Source organism: Arvicola amphibius, chromosome 1, assembly GCF_903992535.2.
Source record: "Arvicola amphibius chromosome 1, mArvAmp1.2, whole genome shotgun sequence".
Taxonomy (NCBI): Eukaryota; Metazoa; Chordata; class Mammalia; order Rodentia; family Cricetidae; genus Arvicola; species Arvicola amphibius.
Window position 1 is genome coordinate 93015888 of NC_052047.1, and position 19225 is coordinate 93035112.

Sequence of the window (19225 nt, forward strand, 5' to 3'; positions counted from 1 at the left end):
CTACAGCAATGCCACACAAAAGAATTTGTTAGTGTCCCTTTCCACTCTGCAGCAGGTTAATAATTTTTGAGATGTAGAGTATATTCTTGGTTGTTGATACCATTCTTTGCTAGATAATTGCTTTGAGCTCTGGGCAGCTCAGGGTAAGGAAAGATTTCCAGAAATAATCATAAATTGTGCAAGTAACTAGAAATTTCAAAGAACTGTCATTGACCATAATGTTGATGCCTATCTAAAATAAAGAAATGAAAAATCCATGTCTGTTACGTGTAAAACCATACTTTGTTTTTGGCTTGGGAAATTACTTTTAAAATGATCGTTTTGAAGACAAATTATCTCAGAGTATCAGGTATCTATACAAGTCTTTAGTGTTGCTATTTGTTTCTTCATCATCCCCAAATTTGAGTGTTTGTGTTCCTCCATTAATTCACAGGTTGAAGTCTTGACTCTTAATGTGTTGGTATTTAGAGATGGTACTCAGGGATTTATTGAGGTTTAAATGAGGCCTGCAATACTAAACAAATTTGTGCCAAACTATAAACCCTCATCCCTTAATAAAATGTTTAACAATACTAAGAGCTCAGTAAATATTAAAAGACTGAAAAAGTCTATATTTTAATTTGTTTTTACTTGTCTTTTATCATGTACATATTAATATCTGTTACCAGTAATCAGAATATGACTAAAGCATGCATATATACCGAGTCACATATTACTTAATGACAGAAAAATATTCTGAGAAAGGTGTCATTAAGTAGCTCTGTTGCTTTATGAGTATCATAGAGTATAGTTGCACAAACTAGATGATATACATCAGCTACTCAAGTTGGCCTTATATTGTAGTCAAGAAATGTTGAAAGTATAATGCATATGAGGGTGCTTCAGTTGTAAAGGAATACTGTTCATGTTATGTCTTTTTACAATTAGAATAATTACCATTCAAAGTAATTATAAAAGCATAGTAAAATATATATGCAATAACATAGTATTTATTACCAAGTATTATAAACAATGTAGAATTATATATACTATACTTTATAATCTTTATAAAACTGTAAGTTTATTTAAATGAGCTTCAACACAAGCACATGAATAATACATTGAATTATAATACTATGCTTATTGTGTGATGTGAATTTTTCAGTTCCACTATGTTATTTTAGGACCATGTTTACATATGTGTTCTGGAGGTAACCAAAATGATTTTTAATGAATGATTGCATGTATGAATATACACTATTATGTTTTATACAATTCACTTATTTAATTCCCACAACATAGCATGTATCCATCTTTTTCAGAAACTATGTTGTACACAGTTCATATGACTTGTCCATGTTAATAATACCCAATAAATAGTCAAGTTGGAATTTAATTAACTCAGATAGTTTTTTCAAAATCTATGGCAACTCAAAATACATTAAGCAACCTTACATTACTGATAGTGATATAAACTTCATGCAACATATATAGATCAAAGTTAAATGAAAAAAATTAACCTTGGTTTTGTCAGCTTATACTGGTGTTATCCCAGTGGCTCTCTTCAATCTTCCTTTTACCTTTAATCTTGCCTTTCTTTTTCATGGCATTTATCTTTTTTATGTACAAACCAGGTTAATTACCATGAAATAACATTGAAAATCTAAACTGTATAGCTTTAATGATTACCAAAGGTAAATATTATATTTTTTAAAGGCAGAGTCTTTCTATGTAGCCTTGGCTGGCTGGAACTTGCTTTGTCTATCAGACTATCTGGGAATTCACCAAGATCTGCCTGCCTCTGCCACCCAAGTGGAATCAAAGACATATGGCACAATACCAAGCTTGAAGTTTGCATTAGTAGTGCCAATGTTTTCTCTTTTATCTTTCTTATTCCAAAATTATTTGAATCTTGTCTTTTGGTCACGTCTTTGAGTCTTAGGTTAGGCTTCTTGGATTGTCATAAGTGAAAGAGAATGTCAGGGTGATTGAAATAATAGAAATTATTTCTCACAACCCTGGAGGCTTAAGAGACCAAGATAGGTTGTATTTTAAGGTGTATTCTTTCAGTTTGTAGTTCCTTGCCATAAGCCTTAAGCTTATACAACTGTTGCTTCATGTACACACAGAATATGATCACCAAGTTTTTTTTTCACACAGTCATTTATTCCATTGTGGCAGTGCTGCTCTCTGGCCTCATTTAAACTGCAAACAAAATTCTTAAACTGAAGTCCCTCCATTCTAGTTCCTGTGGATTTCTCTAACACTTCTCTTGCTTTCCTCTTATCATTTGTCATTTTTTTCTTATTCAATTCCTGCTTGCTTGTTCTGCCTCTTGACCTCTGATTGGCATTTTAATCCTGTTTACAATAAGCAGAATGCTCTTGGAATAAAGGTGGATGCCAGTCCCAAACCATAATACTAGAAACAAGACTTTTCAGTAAATAAAATGATCTCAAAGATCACTTTGTGATCAAATATCCTGTAACACAATTAGGGTCTAAAAAGAGTGAAGTGTCCAAACTGAGAAACTGCAATGAGAAGATAAACATAGAAAGGTTGGGATCAGTAGATTTTGCATAAGCTTATGACTTATACTGGCCAGAACATGGTCCAGACATGGAGTCATGTGGAAATTCCAAGTGTGTGTGAGAACTTGCAAAGAAAACAAGACAAGAGTCTTTGGATTGCAGATTCTTCAAAACACATGTAGTTGAATGTGTTTTGTGTTCCTGCCAAATATAGTGAATAGAGGGGAATTTACTTCAAATTATTATTGCTTGCTGCTATTACTCAATCAAATGGTTATGACCCTATGGGAAAAACATAATTTTGACACTTGTGGCTTATCCTTGAGTGCATATAGCTTGAACTCAAAAGAACTTTACTCCTGTGATAGTTTTTAACCCTCAGAGTATATACTCTCTGTTACTGCAAATGTTGTTGACTATTGTATACCCTTTAGTGCACGTCAAATGTCAGCTCCATTGCCTTAGGTCCCACTGCCTATGGAGCAGTGACAGGGCTCCACCACTGTACCCATCATGGAGAGATTCTACACAGGAGCTCAGTGCCTAAGGCATGCTCCAACAACCTCATTGGGAAATCTAGGCAGAGGCTTCACCGCTAAGAAATGCCAAACAATCCACATTGGGATTTACTAGTCAGGAGCTTAGCCCTAAGCCACAACAACTTTTCCTTATTTTTAAAAAAATATTGCATGGCACTCAAGTATATTGCCATAACTTGTTTTGGGTACAGAAGCTCAAACTATCTTCTCAGTCAGTCTGCCCAATTCCTGTTCTCAACCAGTGAATCACTGGTTGAGAAGTGGTAATGAATCTCTTCTGCAGTGAGGATATACTTCTGGTGGGTGGTTTTGATGCAGGTGGCATAAAAGAAGTTGTAACATGTTACAAGCTGGAGAGTCATGGAAACAAGAGGGCCACCGTGTAAGGAGCACTGATACAGGATGAACAGGGCACCGTTGGTAAGGTCCCAGGCTGGTCTCCCAGTGAATAAGTCCTATTCATCATCCTGTAGGCTAGGGAAGATAGTACCTTAGGGATAAGCTTGCAGAGGTGAAGGATGGAGTTTGAAAAGCACATCTGTGTCCTCAGCAGCCCTGAACCCACATTAGCTGCACTTAAAGCTAATAGAAAAGTTCCACCCATATCACACTGCTGCACCAGAATCAAAACCCCCACGCTCATTGGCTGAAGATGGTTGAAGAGGCCACCCTGAGCCAGGGAGGAACCAGAGACCTCTTCACTTGGCGGCTTGGTACAGTGTCATAGATTCAAGACAGGGGCTAAACCAATTTAGAAATTTTATTTGTATATCCCAGGTACTGAAAATCTTCCTCATATTTTAAATGCTTAGGGAGAGAAAAATCCAAGGAAAGAACTATTTTTTGACCCTGGAAAGGATTAAGGATCATGTTTTGATGTTTATAAGTAAAGTTTTAATTATCCATAGCCCTGTCTATTTACTACACAGAGACTACTGTGTGGTCTACATGTCAGCAAATACTTCATAGAAAGCTACCAGGCCTCTTGTGTTCTTTGGGTTTCTTTTGGCACATCCTGGGGAACATTAGAGCCTAGAGATGCCTGGTCATGCCCAGTAACCCATAAAGTCAACTTGAAAGTCTAGCTAAGACTTCCTTCCTTCTATGTGTCAGTTTTCCATGTGAGAGAAGAGAGGATTTTACAATATCTTGCTATCTGGGAGGTTTTTCAGTTTTGTGTAACCTTGGCTTAGGGAGTTTCAACATTGAGAAAGAGGGAACTTTCCTTTTTTATTCTCCTTGTCCTTGTTTCAGGGACTCCTGGGCACAGCTCTGGCTCACTAAGACTCTATATAAAGCCACTGGAGCTGCAGCCTGGCCATGACCTCAATCTCCATTTGTGGCTCTAGCATACATAAGACTCTCAGGATATTCAGACCACAAAGAGCATTGAATCCTGGGCCTCTCCCCATTCTCTGACACGTGACTGATGGCATTCCATGACAACAAAGGTTCTGAATTCCAACCCAATCCTGGGATTATTCTGATCTTGCCAAGTATGTCTGGCAACTAGCTGTGTCCCCAGACACATAGTTAAGTCTCTTTGTGCCATGACTTCCTTGTGCAGTGATGCAGGCTTGTTCTCTTGGTACTTAAGAGGCTGAGGTCAAGAACAGCATTAACAACTGACACACATACACACACACACACACATTTACAATAGTTTTTTAAAAAGTTTTGGGATTTTTGCTTTTAAGAGAGGGTCTCAGTGTGTACCTATGTATCACCAAGTGGTATTCAGCTCATATGTGTCTCATTGGGTAGAGTGCTAACCCAGAATGTACCAAGCATCTGCATAAACAGGGCCTGATAATAAAACCTATCACCCCAGTAATTGAGGGTAGAGGCAAGAAGGTCATGATTTAAAAGTCAGCCTGAACTTTATGAGCTGGTTTTAAAAACAAAATCCCCAAACAATGATTAATAAAAATTATCAGGGCTCACTATAACAATCCTTTTGTATACCATGAAAATGTGTTTCTCTTATTGTTAATAAGAAGTTGATTGAACAATACCAAGGCCAGATTTTAGGGGCAGGGAGAATGCTGATAAAGACAGTCTGAGTACTCGCAGGAGAAATGCTGAAAGAAGGTATAGTCATGTGGCAATAAAAACAATGTGTTAATTTAAAATGTAAGAACTAGTTAATAATAAGCTTGAGGTATTGGTCAAACATTTATAATTAGTAATATGTATCTGAGTGGTTATTTGGGAAGCAGTTGGTTGAACAGAGCTGATTGCAGTCCTAACCAAAACAAAAACAAAAACTCCACTTATAATCATGGCTCAGTGGATATCCTGGTATGGTTTAACAGGTAAAGGTGCTTGCAACCAAACCTGTGGATATAGTTTAGCCCTTAAGACTGGTATCATAGAAGGAGGGGACCAAGTCACATAGCCTATCTTCTGAACTATACTATACATGTGCATGAAGAAAGATGAGAATAATAAATTAAATCTTAGGAAAAATAAAATAGAATGAGACATGGCTCTGTCTTTTAATATCTGGCATGGACTGAATGGTGACCATTGATGCTTGACAAAGTTTCAGCATTTTAACATTGCAGATCACAATTCTCTAGCATCTTTTGTCTTTCAGTTTTAATAGTTCTGACTATGTGTTATGGAAGTTTCCTTATAAGTTTTCCTTTGGCAAATTTTGTGTGGGCTTCATTGGAGGATGAGGATGTATACAATGGTAGTGTCTTTAAACAAAATAAATCTTTGGATAAGATCCTGTGACCATAGAACCATATTGAATGAAAATTCTGCCTACTCACACACAAGAATCCCCATTGTGTCTCCTGATTACCTTAAGAATAGAGTATTTAAAGGTTTACTACCTGGACACACTTGGTACCAAAAATGAAAGCACATCATATGTAGGGGAATGTGTTACAATTGTAGTGTTGCAGAGATATCTTGACTTATTGGGAAACCAGGATATATTTAGAGCTGCAATAGCACAGGTCTGGAGGGGTAGAGTTGCAGAAGGACAGCTCAGCCTCGAGGATAGAGCTGCAATAGGACAACTCAGCCCTGGAAGACAGGTGTCTTGACTATAGGGAAGCCAGGCTACCTGAAGCTGGGGTGTGGTGGGGAATGGTCTGCAGGATGTAGTGATCTTGCTCTTCTCATGGAGAGTGGCATAGATGTGTGCTGCTCTGTTCCCTTAAAGGGAACATCCTAGCAGAGCTATCTGCTTCTTCTCTGGCCCAAGATATTTCTTCTATTTCTAACACTCTGCTAAAGTGGAAGCCCCTGAAGAAATGTAGTAAGCTCCTCTGATTCCCGAAAAGTGTTACTCTTTTCTGCCCAGCCTTGCTCAGTTACCCTTAAGTAACATCCTAACAAGGTTCTTCTGTTCTGCTCTCTCTTGCTCAGGCCCCCTAGGGGAGTATCTCAGGAAGGCTTTCCACCTCTGTCCCCTAAGGGATGTCCCCAGCCAGGTTCTTCCAGTTTGCACTGGCAAACTAGTTGAAGGTCATCACCCAACACTCCTTTAGAAAGAGATTTATTTGGGGAGGAAGCAGTCCAGGAGAATGGCTGCCTCTGCCAGAGAGGGATAAATGGTGGCCTCCAACTGAAGGAACACAGCGGCTTATATAGGGCTTCTTAGGGGCAGAGTTTTTCCAGGGAAAGAAGGGATTAGTTAGTTTTTTTCCTGCCCAGAGATTGCTAGTTTGGTTGGTCATGGGAAGAGAGTACTCTGGTTTTATGGCAAAACTGTTTCTTTTGCTAGTTCTTTTTATCGTTTGGACTCTAATCTTAGGATCAGGATATATTTCTTTTACTGGCTCTGATTCTAGGGACAAAGTTTGTTTTTTGACACTAGTTTCAGAATTAGGACACATGTCTTTAGTCCTGGGTTCAGGAATAAAAAATATTTTTCCCTTGCCCAGGTCTCAGATCCAATGTGTTTCTTTTACTGACTCTGGGTTCAGAGTCAGGGTGCTCAGTGATTGGTTGGTTTCCTGCTCCAGCTGTTCCTTTTACCCTACACCACAGAGGGAAGCAACAGACTCCAGGTAGGTATTTATATTCTTTTTTTTCCATGGTTTATTTTTTTATATTTAAAAATTTCCATCTCTTCCCCTTCTCCCCCTTCTCTCCCCTCCTCCTCCCCCTTCCCTCCCCTCCTTCTCCCCCTTCCCTCCCGTCCTTCTTCCCCTTCCTCCCCTCCCCTCCACTCATACCTCCCCTCCCTCCCTCTCAAGGCCAAGGAGCCATCAGGGTTCCCTAATCTATGCTAAGACCAAGGTCCTCCCAACTCCCCCCAGGACCAGGAAGGTGATCTACCAAGCTGAGAAGGCTCCTACAGAGCCCGTCCATGCAAAAGAATCAGAGCCCAGCGCCATTGTCCTTTGCTTCTCAGTCAGCCCCCACTTTTGGCCACATTCCAAGAGACTGGTTTGGTCGCATGATCCATCGGTCCCATTCCAACTGGAGTTGGTGATCTCCCATTAGTTCTGTCCCACCGTCTCCATGAGTGAACGCACCCCTCACGTTCCTGACTTTCTTTCTCATGTTCTCTCTCCTTCTGCTCCTCATCAGGACCTTGGGAGCTCAGTCCAGTGCTTCAATGTGGGGCTCAGTCATTTTCTTCATCTATCGCCAAGTGGAGGTTCCCTCATGGTCCTGACTTTCTTTCTCATGTTCTCTCTCCTTCTGCTCCTCATCAGGACCTTGGGAGCTCAGTCTGGTGCTCCAATGTGGGGCTCTGTCATTTTCTTCATCTATCGCCAGGTGGAGGTTCTATGGTGATATGCAAGAAATTCATCAATATGGCTATAGGAACTGGCCTTTTCAGGCTCCCTCTCCTCAGCTGCCCAAGGAGCTAACTGGGGGGGCGTCTCCCTGGAAACCTGGGAACCCCTCTAGGGAAAAGTCTCTTGACAACCCTCAGGTGGCTCCCTAAATTAAGATATATGCTTCCCTGCTCCCATATCCACCCTTCCTGTATCCCAAGCATCCCATTCCTCCGAGCTCCCCCATTCTCCCCTTCACGCTTTTCTCTCCCCATCTTCCCTTGGCCCAGTCTCGCCCAACCCTCAAGTTCCCAATTTTTGCCTGGCGATCCTGTCTACTTCCAATATCCAGGAGGATTACTATATCTTCTTTTGGGAGTTGACCTTCTTATTATCTTCTCAAGGATCCCAAATTATAGGATAGATGTCCTTTAATTATGGCTAGAAACCGATTATGAGTGAGTACATCCCACGTTCATCTTTTTGGGTCTGGGTTACCTCACTCAGAATAGTGTTTTCAAATTTCCATCCATTTGCATGTAAAATTCAAGATGTCATTGTTTTTTACCGCTGAGTAGTATTCTAGCATGTATATATTCCACAGTTTCTTCATCCACTCTTCCACTAAAGGGCATCTAGGTTGTTTCCAGGATCTGGCTATTACAAATAATGCTGCTATGAACATAGATGAGCAAATGCTTTTGTAGTATGATTGGGCATCTCTTGGGTAGATTCCCAATAGTGGAATTGCTGGGTCCTGGGGTAGGTTGACCCCGAATTTCCTGAGAAACCGCCACACTGCTTTCCAAAGTGGTTGCACAAGTGTGCATTCCCACCAGCAATGGATGAGTGTACCCCTTACCCCACAACCTCTCCAGCAAAGGTTATTATTGGTGTTTTGGATTTTAGCCAATCTGACAGGTGTAAGATGATATCTCAAAGTTGTTTTGATTTGCATTTCCCTGATAGCTAGGGAGGTTGAACATGACCTTAAGTGTCTTTTGGCCATTCGAACTTCTTCTGTTGAGGATTCTCTGTTCAGTTCAGCGCCCCATTTTTTAATTGGGTTAATTGGCATTTTACCGTCTAGTCTCTTGAGTTCCTTATATATTTTAGAGATCAGACCTTTGTCAGTTGCAGGGTTGGTGAAAATCTTTTCCCAGTCGGTAGGCTGCCTTTGTGTCTTAGTGACAATGTCCTTTGCTTTACAGAAGCTGCTCAGCTTCAGGAGGTCCCATTTATTCAATGTTGCCCTTAATGTCTGTGCAGCTGTGGTTATGCGTAGGAAACAGTTCCCTGTGCCCATTTGTTGTAGAGTACTTCCCACTTTCTCCTCTATCAAGCTCAATGTGTTCAGATTAATATCGAGGTCTTTAATCCATTTGGACTTGAGTTTTGTGCATGGTGATAGATATGGATCTACTTTCATTCTTCTACAGGTTGAGATCCAGTTATGCCAGCACCATTTGTTAAAGATGCCCTCTTTCTTCCATTGTGTACTTTTGGCTCCTTTATCAAAAATCAGGTGTTCATAGGTTTGTGGTTTAAGATCTGGATTTTCTATACGATTCCATTGGTCGACTTCTCTGTTTTTATGCTAATACCAAGCTGTTTTCAATACTGTAGCTCTGTAATAGAGTTTGAAGTCAGGGATGGTAATGCCTCCAGAAGTACCTTTATTGTATAAGATTTTTTTGGCTATCCTGGGTTTCTTGTTTTCCATATAAAGTTGGTTATTGTCCTCTCAATCTCTGTGAAGAATTTTAATGGGACCTTGATTGGGATTGCATTAAATCTATAGATTGCTTTTGGTAGAATTGCCATTTTCACTATGTTGATCCTCCCAATCCACGAGCAGGGGAGATCCTTCCATTTTCTGGTATCCTCTTCAATTTCTTTCTTCAAAGACTTAAAGTTCTTGTCAAATAAATCCTTCACTTCCTTGGTTAGAGATACTCCCAGATATCTTATGCTATTTGTGGCTATTGTGAAAGGTGATACTTCTCTGATTTCCCTCTCTGCTTCCTTATCCTTTGTGTATAGGAGGGCAACTGATTTTTTGGAGTTGATCTTGTAACCTGCCACGTTACTGAAGGAGTTTATCAGCTGTAGGAGTTCTTTGGTGGAGTTTTTGGGGTCGCTTATGTACACTATCGTATCATCTGCAAATAACGAAAGTTTAACTTCTTCCTTTCCAAATCGAATCCCCTTGATTCCCTTATGTTGTCTTATTGCTATTACTAGAACTTCAAGCACTATATTGAAGAGATAAGGAGAGAGTGGACAGCCTTGTCGTGTTCCTGAATTTAGTGGGATAGCCTTGAGTTTCTCTCCGTTTAATTTGATGTTAGCTGTTGGCTTGCTGTAAATAGCTTTTATTATATTTAGGAATAACCCTTGTATCCCTAATCTCTCCAAGACCTTTATCATAAAAGGGTGCTGAATTTTGTCAAATGCTTTTTCAGCATCTAATGAGATGACCATATGGTTTTTTTCCTTCAGTTTATTTATATGATGGATTACATTGATAGACTTTCGTATGTTGAACCAGCCCTACATCTCTGGGATGAAGCCTACTTGATTGTAATGGATAATTTTTCCAATGTGTTCTTGGATTCGGTTTGCCAGTATTTTATTGAGAATTTTTGCGTCAATGTTCATGAGTGAGATTGGCCTGTAATTCTCTTTCTTGGTTGAGTCTTTGTGTGGTTTAGGTATCAGGGTAACTGTAGCTTCATAGAAGGAATTTGGCAGTGACTCTTGTGTTTCTATATTATGAAATACCTTAAGGAGTATAGGTATTAGGTCTTCTTGGAAGTTCAGATAGAATTCCGCATTGAAACCATCTGGTCCTGGGCTCTTTTTGGTAGGGAGGTTTCTGATAACAGTTTCTAATTCTTCGCGACTAACAGGACTATTTAGAGCATTTACCTGGTCCTGGTTTAACTTTGGTACATGGTATTTATCTAAAAACCTGTCCATTTCTTTTACATTTTCCAATTTTGTGGCATATAGGCTTTTGTAGTAAGATCTAATGATTCTCTGAATTTCCTCTGTGTCTGTGGTTATGTCCCCCTTTTCATTTCTGATCTTATTAATTTGTGTGTTCTCCCTCTGCCGTTTGATTAGTTTGTCTAAGGGTTTGTCAATCTTGTTGATTTTCTCCAAGAACCAGCTTCTTGTTTCATTGATTCTTTGGATTGTTTTCTGTGTTTCTATTTTGTTGATTTCTGCCCTCAGTTTGATTATTTCCAGTCTTCTACTTCTCCTAGGTGAGTCTGCTTCTTTTTTTTCCAGAGCTTTCAGGTTTGCTGTTAAGTCACCAATGAGTGCTTTCTCCGTTTTCTTTAAGTGGGCACTTAGTGCTATGAACTTTCCTCTTAGCACTGCTTTCATTGTGTCCCATAGGTTTGAGTATGTTGTGTCTTTGTTTTCATTAAATTCAAGAAAGACTTTATTTCTTCCTTGACTCAGGTGTGGTTCAGTAGTTGACTGTTCAGTTTCCATGAGTTTGTGGGCTTTCTGGGGGTAGCGTTGCTGTTGAATCCTAATTTTAATCCATGGTGATCCGATAAGACACAGGTGGTTACTAATATTTTTTTGTAACTGTGGAAGTTTGTTTTGTTACCAAGTATATGGTCTATTTTCGAAAAGGTTCCATGAGCCGCAGAGAAGAAGGTATATTCTTTCCTATTTGGGTGGAATGTTCTATAGATGTCTGTTAAGTCCATTTGGTTCATTACCTCCATTAAGTCTTTCAATTCTCTGTTAGGTTTCTGTCTGATTGACCTGTCCATTGGTGAGAGAGGAGTGTTGAAGTCTCCAACTATTAGTGTGTGTGGTTTGATGGCTGCCTTGAGTTCTAGAAGTGTTTCTTTTACATAAGTGGGAGCTTTTATATTAGGGGCATAGATATTCAGGATTGAGACTTCATTCTGATGGATTTTTCCTGTTATGAGTATAAAGTGTCCCTTTCCATCTCTTCTGATTGATTTTAGTTTGAAGTCAACTTTGTTGGAAATTAGTATGGCCACACCCGCTTGTTTCTTAGGGCCATTTGCTTGATAAACCTTTTCCCAACCCTTTACTCTGAGTAGGTGTCTGTCTTTGTGGTTGAGGTGTGTTTCTTGTAAACAGCAAAATGTTGGGTCCTGTTTTCATATCCAGTCTCTTAGCCTGTGCCTTTTTATAGGTGAATTGAGTCCATTGATATTAAGTGATATTAATGACCAGTGGTTGTTAACTTCGGTCATTTTTTGTAGTAGAGTTTGTGTGTTTCCCGTCTTCAAGTTGTGCTGATGAAGGGTCGCTAGATGCCTGAGTTATTGTGGGCCTTGTTGGACTCCTTGTTTTGTGATTTTCCTTCTATTACTTTCTGCAAGGCTGGATTTGTGGCTGCATATTGTTTAAATCTGTTTTTGTCCTGGAATATCTTGTTTTCTCCATCAATGGTGAATGCAAGCTTTGCTGGGTATAGTAGTCTAGGCTTGCATCCATGTTCCCTTAGTGTCTGTAGCACATCTATCCAAGCTCTTCTGGCTTTCATGGTTTCCATTGAGAAATCAGGTGTAATTCTGATAGGTTTCCCTTTATATGTTACTTGACCTTTTTCCTTTGCAGCTCTTAATATCTGTTCTTTATTCTGTATGTTTTGTGTTTTGATTATTATATGGCGTGGGGATGCTTTCTTTTGATCCAGTCTATTTGGTGTTCTGTAGGCTTCTTGTACCTTCATAGGAACATCCTTCTTTAGGTTGGGGAAGTTTTCTTCTATAATTTTGTTGAATATGTTTTCTGGGCCTTTGAGTTGTAATTCTTCTCCTTCTTCTACCCCAATTATTCTTAGGTTTGGTCTTTTTATGGTGTCCCAGATTTCCTGAATGTTTTGTGTTAAGAATTTGTTAGATTTGTTTAGTTCTTTAATCTGTGAATTTATTTCCTCTATAGTATCTTCAGAGTCCGAGATTCTTTCTTCCATCTCCTGTACTCGGTTGGAAATAATTGTCTCTGAAGTTTCTGTTCGTTTACTCAGAGTTTCCATTTCCAGTCTTCCCTCAGATTGTGTTTTCTTCAATACCTCCATTTCATTTATCAGGTCTTGTACTGTTTCCCTTACCTGCTTGATTGCTTTTTCTTGTTTTTCTTGTTCTTCTTGGGTATCTTTGAGAGATTTATTTATTTCGTCTACCTTTTTGTTTGTCATCTCCATTTCTTTATGGCAGTTTTTTACCTCCTGTTTAAGGTCCTCTATTATTTTCATAAAGTACTGTTTAAGGTCGTTTTCTTCTATATCTTATGGGGTAGGGTGTTCAATTCTTGTTGTTTCGGGATGTCTGGATTGTGGTGATGTCATGTTGCCTTTCATGTTGTTGGAGGAGCTCCTGCATTGGCGCCTGCCCATCTCTTCCTTCAAAAGGAGCTGGGAGGCGTTTGGTGTCCTAGACTAATCTTTGCTGTGACTGAAACTGGTTGGATCTCCCCAGTGCCAGAGGAGGACCTATTCCTTGCGTCACAATCTGAAGAAGCCCGCACTCCCTTGCAGGAATCCTCAGACCTGCCTGGAGGCCAGAGTCTGACCCCTTTGGGTGGATGGCCTTAGAACAGGAGCAGGACACCTGAGAACACTAGGGAAAGCTTGGGAGACACAGGGACGGGAGAAACAGAGACAAGCCTGCAGAGGGAGCTGGGGGAGAGGGTCTGTGCTCTCTTCCAGGGCAGGTTGCCCCAGGGTCCGCATTCACTCACCAGTTCAGATGGAATGTCAGGGCACAGGGTCAGGGATTCCTGGCAGCCCAGGGACACTGCCCAGACAAAAGGGCCAAGGTGGGGGCAGGGTGGGATGAAATATCACACAGCGAACCTGGCAGCACAATCTGAAGGAGCCCGCACTCCCTTGCAGGAATCCTCAGACCTGCCTGGAGGCCAGAGTCTGACCCCTTTGGGTGGATGGCCTTACAACAGGAGCAGGACACCTGAGAACACTAGGGAAGTTAGATTCTTGATGAAGTTCATCACCACTTGCCTCGGAAAAAATTGCTGTGATAAAGTTGGTGTCTATTTTTCATCTGAGAATCATTAAGTTTGTTTTCAACCTTCCTTATGGCTAAACTCTTGTGTAATTATAGAGTATTCAAAATATAGCTTCTATTTTCAATAAAGCAGCAGCTATCCTGATTCACACTCAGATCATTTTAATATCCTTCCTTCACTGACTCCACAACTTCTTTTTGAGACCTGATGCCTGCTGGAGCTGGTCTCTGGAAAGTACCTCTTGTATAAAACACAGTTCAGTTTCCAATGCCCACTGCTCCCTTCTGTAACACCAAAGTTACAGGGGATCCAACCAATTTTGGGGGCCTAATGGCAGTGCTCTTATAAGAGAACAGATATACAGATATATATGTGTAACTACACCTTAAGGAGACTTATTGGGAAGAATCATTTATGTAAAAAAAAAACCCTCACTCTTGTGTTCTAATGTCTGGACCCCAGATTCACCAGCTGCCTCTGTAGCTCAGTCATATGTTCAGGTAGGGGGCCCAGACCTTTACTGGCTGCATTGGAACAAGGTATGAATAAAGCTACCTACCCTCTCCCAACAGATGAGTATTTCATCATGTTTCTGTAGTTATGTACTTCTAAAGATATTTTGTCACATTTTATTTCTTTGGGGTGCATCTATAAAGTATGCAAATACAAAAATGTACATTAGTGACAGAGGACAACTAGAGAAATGGTTTTCTCCTTCCATCATGTGAAGAACAATCTTGTATAAGTAGGGTTATAAGAGCTATTCTCTACATTGATAGCTTTCAAACAATGACATAGAGGCATTTTATGACTTAAAAGCTTGCCCTTAGCTTAGCTTAGACTTTTCAACCAGCTCTTATAACTTAAATTAACCTGTATTTTTAAGTCTACCATCCGTCACATGGCTCTAGTATCTCATTTCCACACTGTTCATACTGCTTCCTCTGCATCTGACTAGTGACGTCATGTTTCTTCCCATTGTCCCCCCCTTCTCCCCAGAAATCCCAGCTATATTCTTCTGCCCAGCTATTGGCCATTTATATTTTAATTAACCCAATAACAGCAGCACATCTTCACACAGTGTAAAAGAATATCCCATAACATCCCCCCTTTTAGAATAAATAAGAAGGAAAGGTTTTACTCTAACATAGTAAAACTAAATACAATTAGAACAATTATCAGGTAAGAATTACATTTACAATATCCGGTCCATTTGTATCTGTCAAACTCAGAGAAAGTGCTGTATTACCTATCCTATCTTAGTGACTCCAAAGTTTTATGCCTAAACTACTTTCTACCATAATTTGTGTTACCACTTTAAAAATTGTTTTAGAATTTAAAGCATCATACACAAACAACTTAAGATTTTTATGTGTTTCAATCTTATAAACTTTACATCTTATGTAAACTTCTTTTATTGGGTAACAAGAAAATCTGTAGCAATCCAGTTTTCAACCCTATCAAAGACCCGAGAAAGATATATTACCTGAGTGCAGATCCAGCTACTTCATAAACTATAGAAGTGACAGGCTGACTGCCTGGACAGTCACCTAAGGTTCCTCTGCACTTCTGGGGCATTCATCTTTATCCTAAAGGCCTACAATATCTGACAAACCTTTTTGAGAATTAGGATATTTTAAAGGACTATTCCACCTTGTCTTGGCAAAGTTTGGCATTCTTATTCCTTTGAGTCCTGCTTTTTCAGTTTGGACAGCATACTGTCAGCAGTTGAAGCAAAGGCAGTTCTTTGCCCACTGGTAGCTTTGCCACAAAGGACACAAACTCCATCTCGGGGTTCTTTGATGCCAATCATCCTTTTTTGAAGTATACTGGTGCTGCCAGTAGCAGATGTGCCTCATATTTTCTGCTATTAAAACAATTTCAATTCCATATTTTGTAGGTCTCTGAAGTGTTTGAAGTCATCTATTTAAATAGATCTGTCTGATTTTGAAACCATATCTAACATTGACTCAAACTTTGATTGTTATAGATGACTATCTACTGTCTTTCTTTATTAACCTAAATAGATATCAAGGACTAAAATTTCACACTACAATTAAACAAGCTGCATAGGTACAATACCTTAAAAAGTATAGGAACATATCCATAACAATGAAAATATTTGAAATTATTAATTGCTTCTTAGTTTAAAGTAGATCCATCTATACCTGTTTTCCTATCATTTCTAAATACCATCCATTTCTCTTCAGAAAGAGATCTCTGATGCTAGGCTCCCTTGCTTAGTTTCCTCCCTTATCAAAACCAGTAATAATTTGCAACTAACCCCCGAAAACATGATAAACATCCATAATCCATTGAAGGACAAAGAGCCCCCCACCCCAACTTTTGGAAATGTGGGTGCTGTATTCTTTAAATTACTTTTTATTGTCTGGGGCAACAAAATCTTTAGGGAATCCTGAGAAAATTGTAATAATGGTCAAGTCCTTGGAAAACTAAGCGTAACATTTATTGTCCAGCCTCTGTGTAATAGAATAGTGCAGAGCTTACGTAAAGTCTTGACTGGAGTAATCTGTGAGACTGAATCATCTCAGTTGACAGCTTTGATTTTCGATGTATATTTTCAAATAATCTGTAATGGGGCAGTTTAGGAGGCTGAATCACCTGGGTTACTTGTCTTCATTGGTATCTGGCCATTTTTTTCTGAAAACATACAATTTTTTAAAAAACACACAAACTTTTAGAGGTAAAATACATATCTGCATTAAGACAAGCATATGAAATATGTGTTGTAAACAAGCCAGCTAAAGATGTTTTTTGTTTGATATTTGAACAGGTAAAGGCATTTGTCAACCTTATAAGTCTATTTGGACTGCATAACCAAATTGTAATGTCATTATGTCATGAGTACTCTGTAACCAACAAGATTTGCCATATCTCACCCAGTTTCCAAGATGCCCCATAGTAGAAAAAAAATGGCATATACACAACCTGTCTTGTAGTTGTTTTTTGTTTGTTTGTTTTTGTTTTAATGTTTGTAGTCAAGATTCTCGAGAGGTCTCCACTGATCATACAGAATCCAGACTCCCTGTATAACATAATTCTCTTGATGTGAATGAATCAAAAAAGGATCTGGTTGAGTGAAGATGAGATCACATTATGCTAGGGAAAGTTCCAATATGTGATATGTACTTTTTAAAAATTATTTTCACTTTATGTGAAGTGTTTTGGCTACATGTACAGCTATATGAGGATTTTGAATCCCCTGGAAACTGAATTATAGACAGTTGTGAGGTTCTATAGGATGATGAGAATAGAACCTGGTACCAATGAAAAAGCATCCTTCTTTTCAGTTCAACTTTTTTATTTTGATTTTTGGAACAGGATTTCTTCATATACATAAGGCTAACATGAAATGAAATATCAGATCATAAGGCTTAGCAGCAACCACATTTACCCACTGATAAAATTCTCGGCCATTCATTTTTTTCTGAGAATATGAAAAGAGCAAGTTTTTAGTTCCAATGAAGAAACATAATCCAATAATAACAGATGACAATTGTGGTAGCTGGAATATTATTGGCGCCCATACTTTCATAGGGAATGACATTATTAGGAAGTTTGGCCTTGTTGGGGTGGATATGCCTTGTTGGAGGGAATGTGTCACTGTAGGTGTAGCCTTTGAGGTTTCCTGTGCTCAGGACACTGCTGAATGTCTGTTGACTTCCTGTTGCCTGCAAGATGTAGCACTCTCAACTCTAGCACCACATCTGCCTACACACCACCATGTTCCATTGTAAAAATAATGGATGAACTTCTGAAACTATAAGAAAGTCATCTCAATTGAATGTTTTTTATAATAGTTAGTGTAGCCATAATGTCTCTTCACAGCAACAAAAGCCCAAACTAAGACAACAGCATAAATAGCATTTTGCACTGGTGAGATATATAGGGAAAATGTATGTGGACTGCAAGGCTATACCTCTTGGGGATTTTCACCACTGTGAATTTTTTTCAAGATTTTGAATGCTGCTGCAATATGCAAAGACTTTGTTACTTTAACATTCATAGGATTTCTATCTAGTATGACTTCTTTCATGCCTATAAAGATTACACTTATCTGCAAAAACTTTACTACATTGATTACATTTATAGGGTTTCTCTCCCCTATGACTTCTTTCATGACGGTAAAGATTGTACTTCTGTACAAAGGCTTTACCACATTGAATACATTCAAAGGGTTTCTCACCAGTATGCCTTCTTTTATGCATGTAAAGAGCACTATTACATGCAAAGGCTTTACCACATTGATTACATTCATAGGGTTTCTCTCCAGTATGAATTCTTTCATGACTGCGAAGATTGTTCTTCTGTGCAAAGGCTTTTCCACATTGATTACATTCATAGGGTTTCTCTCCTCTATGGCTTCTTTCATGATTGTGAAGATTATTCTTTTGTGCAAAAACTTTACCACATTGATTACATTCATGGGGTTTCTCTCCAGTATGACTTCTTTCATGCCTGTGAAGATGACTTTTATGTGCAAATGCTTTACCACACTTATTACATCCATAGGGTTTCTCTCCAGTATGAGTTCTTTCATGACTGAGAAGATGACTTTTATGAGCAAAGGATTTACCACATTGATTACATCCATAGGGCTTCTCTCCAGGATGATTTTTTGTACGTATTTGAAGATAAGGAGGCAATGCAAACTCCCTACCACAGTAATGATATCCACACCTTTTCTCTCTGACATGAGCTCTATGTATTTGATGAATACTATGACATTCATAGGCTTTATCACTGTTATCATATTCACAGGGATTCTTTTCCAAATGAGTTCTTTCATGTACATGTAAAGAGGAATCAGATATAAAGGCTTTACATTCATAGAGATCCTCTTCATTATTGGTTGTTTTGTGTGTTTGGAGACATTTGTAACAGCTGAAGTCTTTAGGAGATGGCTCACATTTATTATTTCCTCTTCCCGTATGAGTTTTTAAATGCCTTTGAAGAGAACTGGAAGGACTCACAGTTTTACCGCACTGATTGCATTCATAGCATTTTCCTGTCATGTGAGTCACATGACCTGTGCAAAGTGATCCAGGATAGAAAGACACATTTCCATATTCCTTGTACCCAGAAGGTTTTTCTTCAATATGACCTTGTTGATATATTCCCACTGAAGTTGGAATACCAATTACTTGTAAGCTTATTTCACAGTCACCATGTCTTTTCATAGAGGGAGCTATTACACATCTTTTATTTGTTCTGAGAGAGACAGGAGTACCATATTTCTTTCCACATCCCTTATGCTCACATGGCTTGAATCCACAGTGACAGATGATATACCTATTAACAAGAGAATAACCAATAATTTTACATTGCATTCACATAGTCTAATGTTTTGTATCTCATACAGATGTGGTATAGGGAT

The 19225-nt window shown here is 39.0% G+C and overlaps 1 pseudogene; it reads right to left on the reverse strand.

Annotated features, from left to right (window-relative positions):
- Window positions 1–17843: 17843 nt before the first annotated feature.
- Window positions 17844–19225, reverse strand: part of LOC119812970 — a 33271-nt pseudogene continuing 31889 nt past the window's right edge.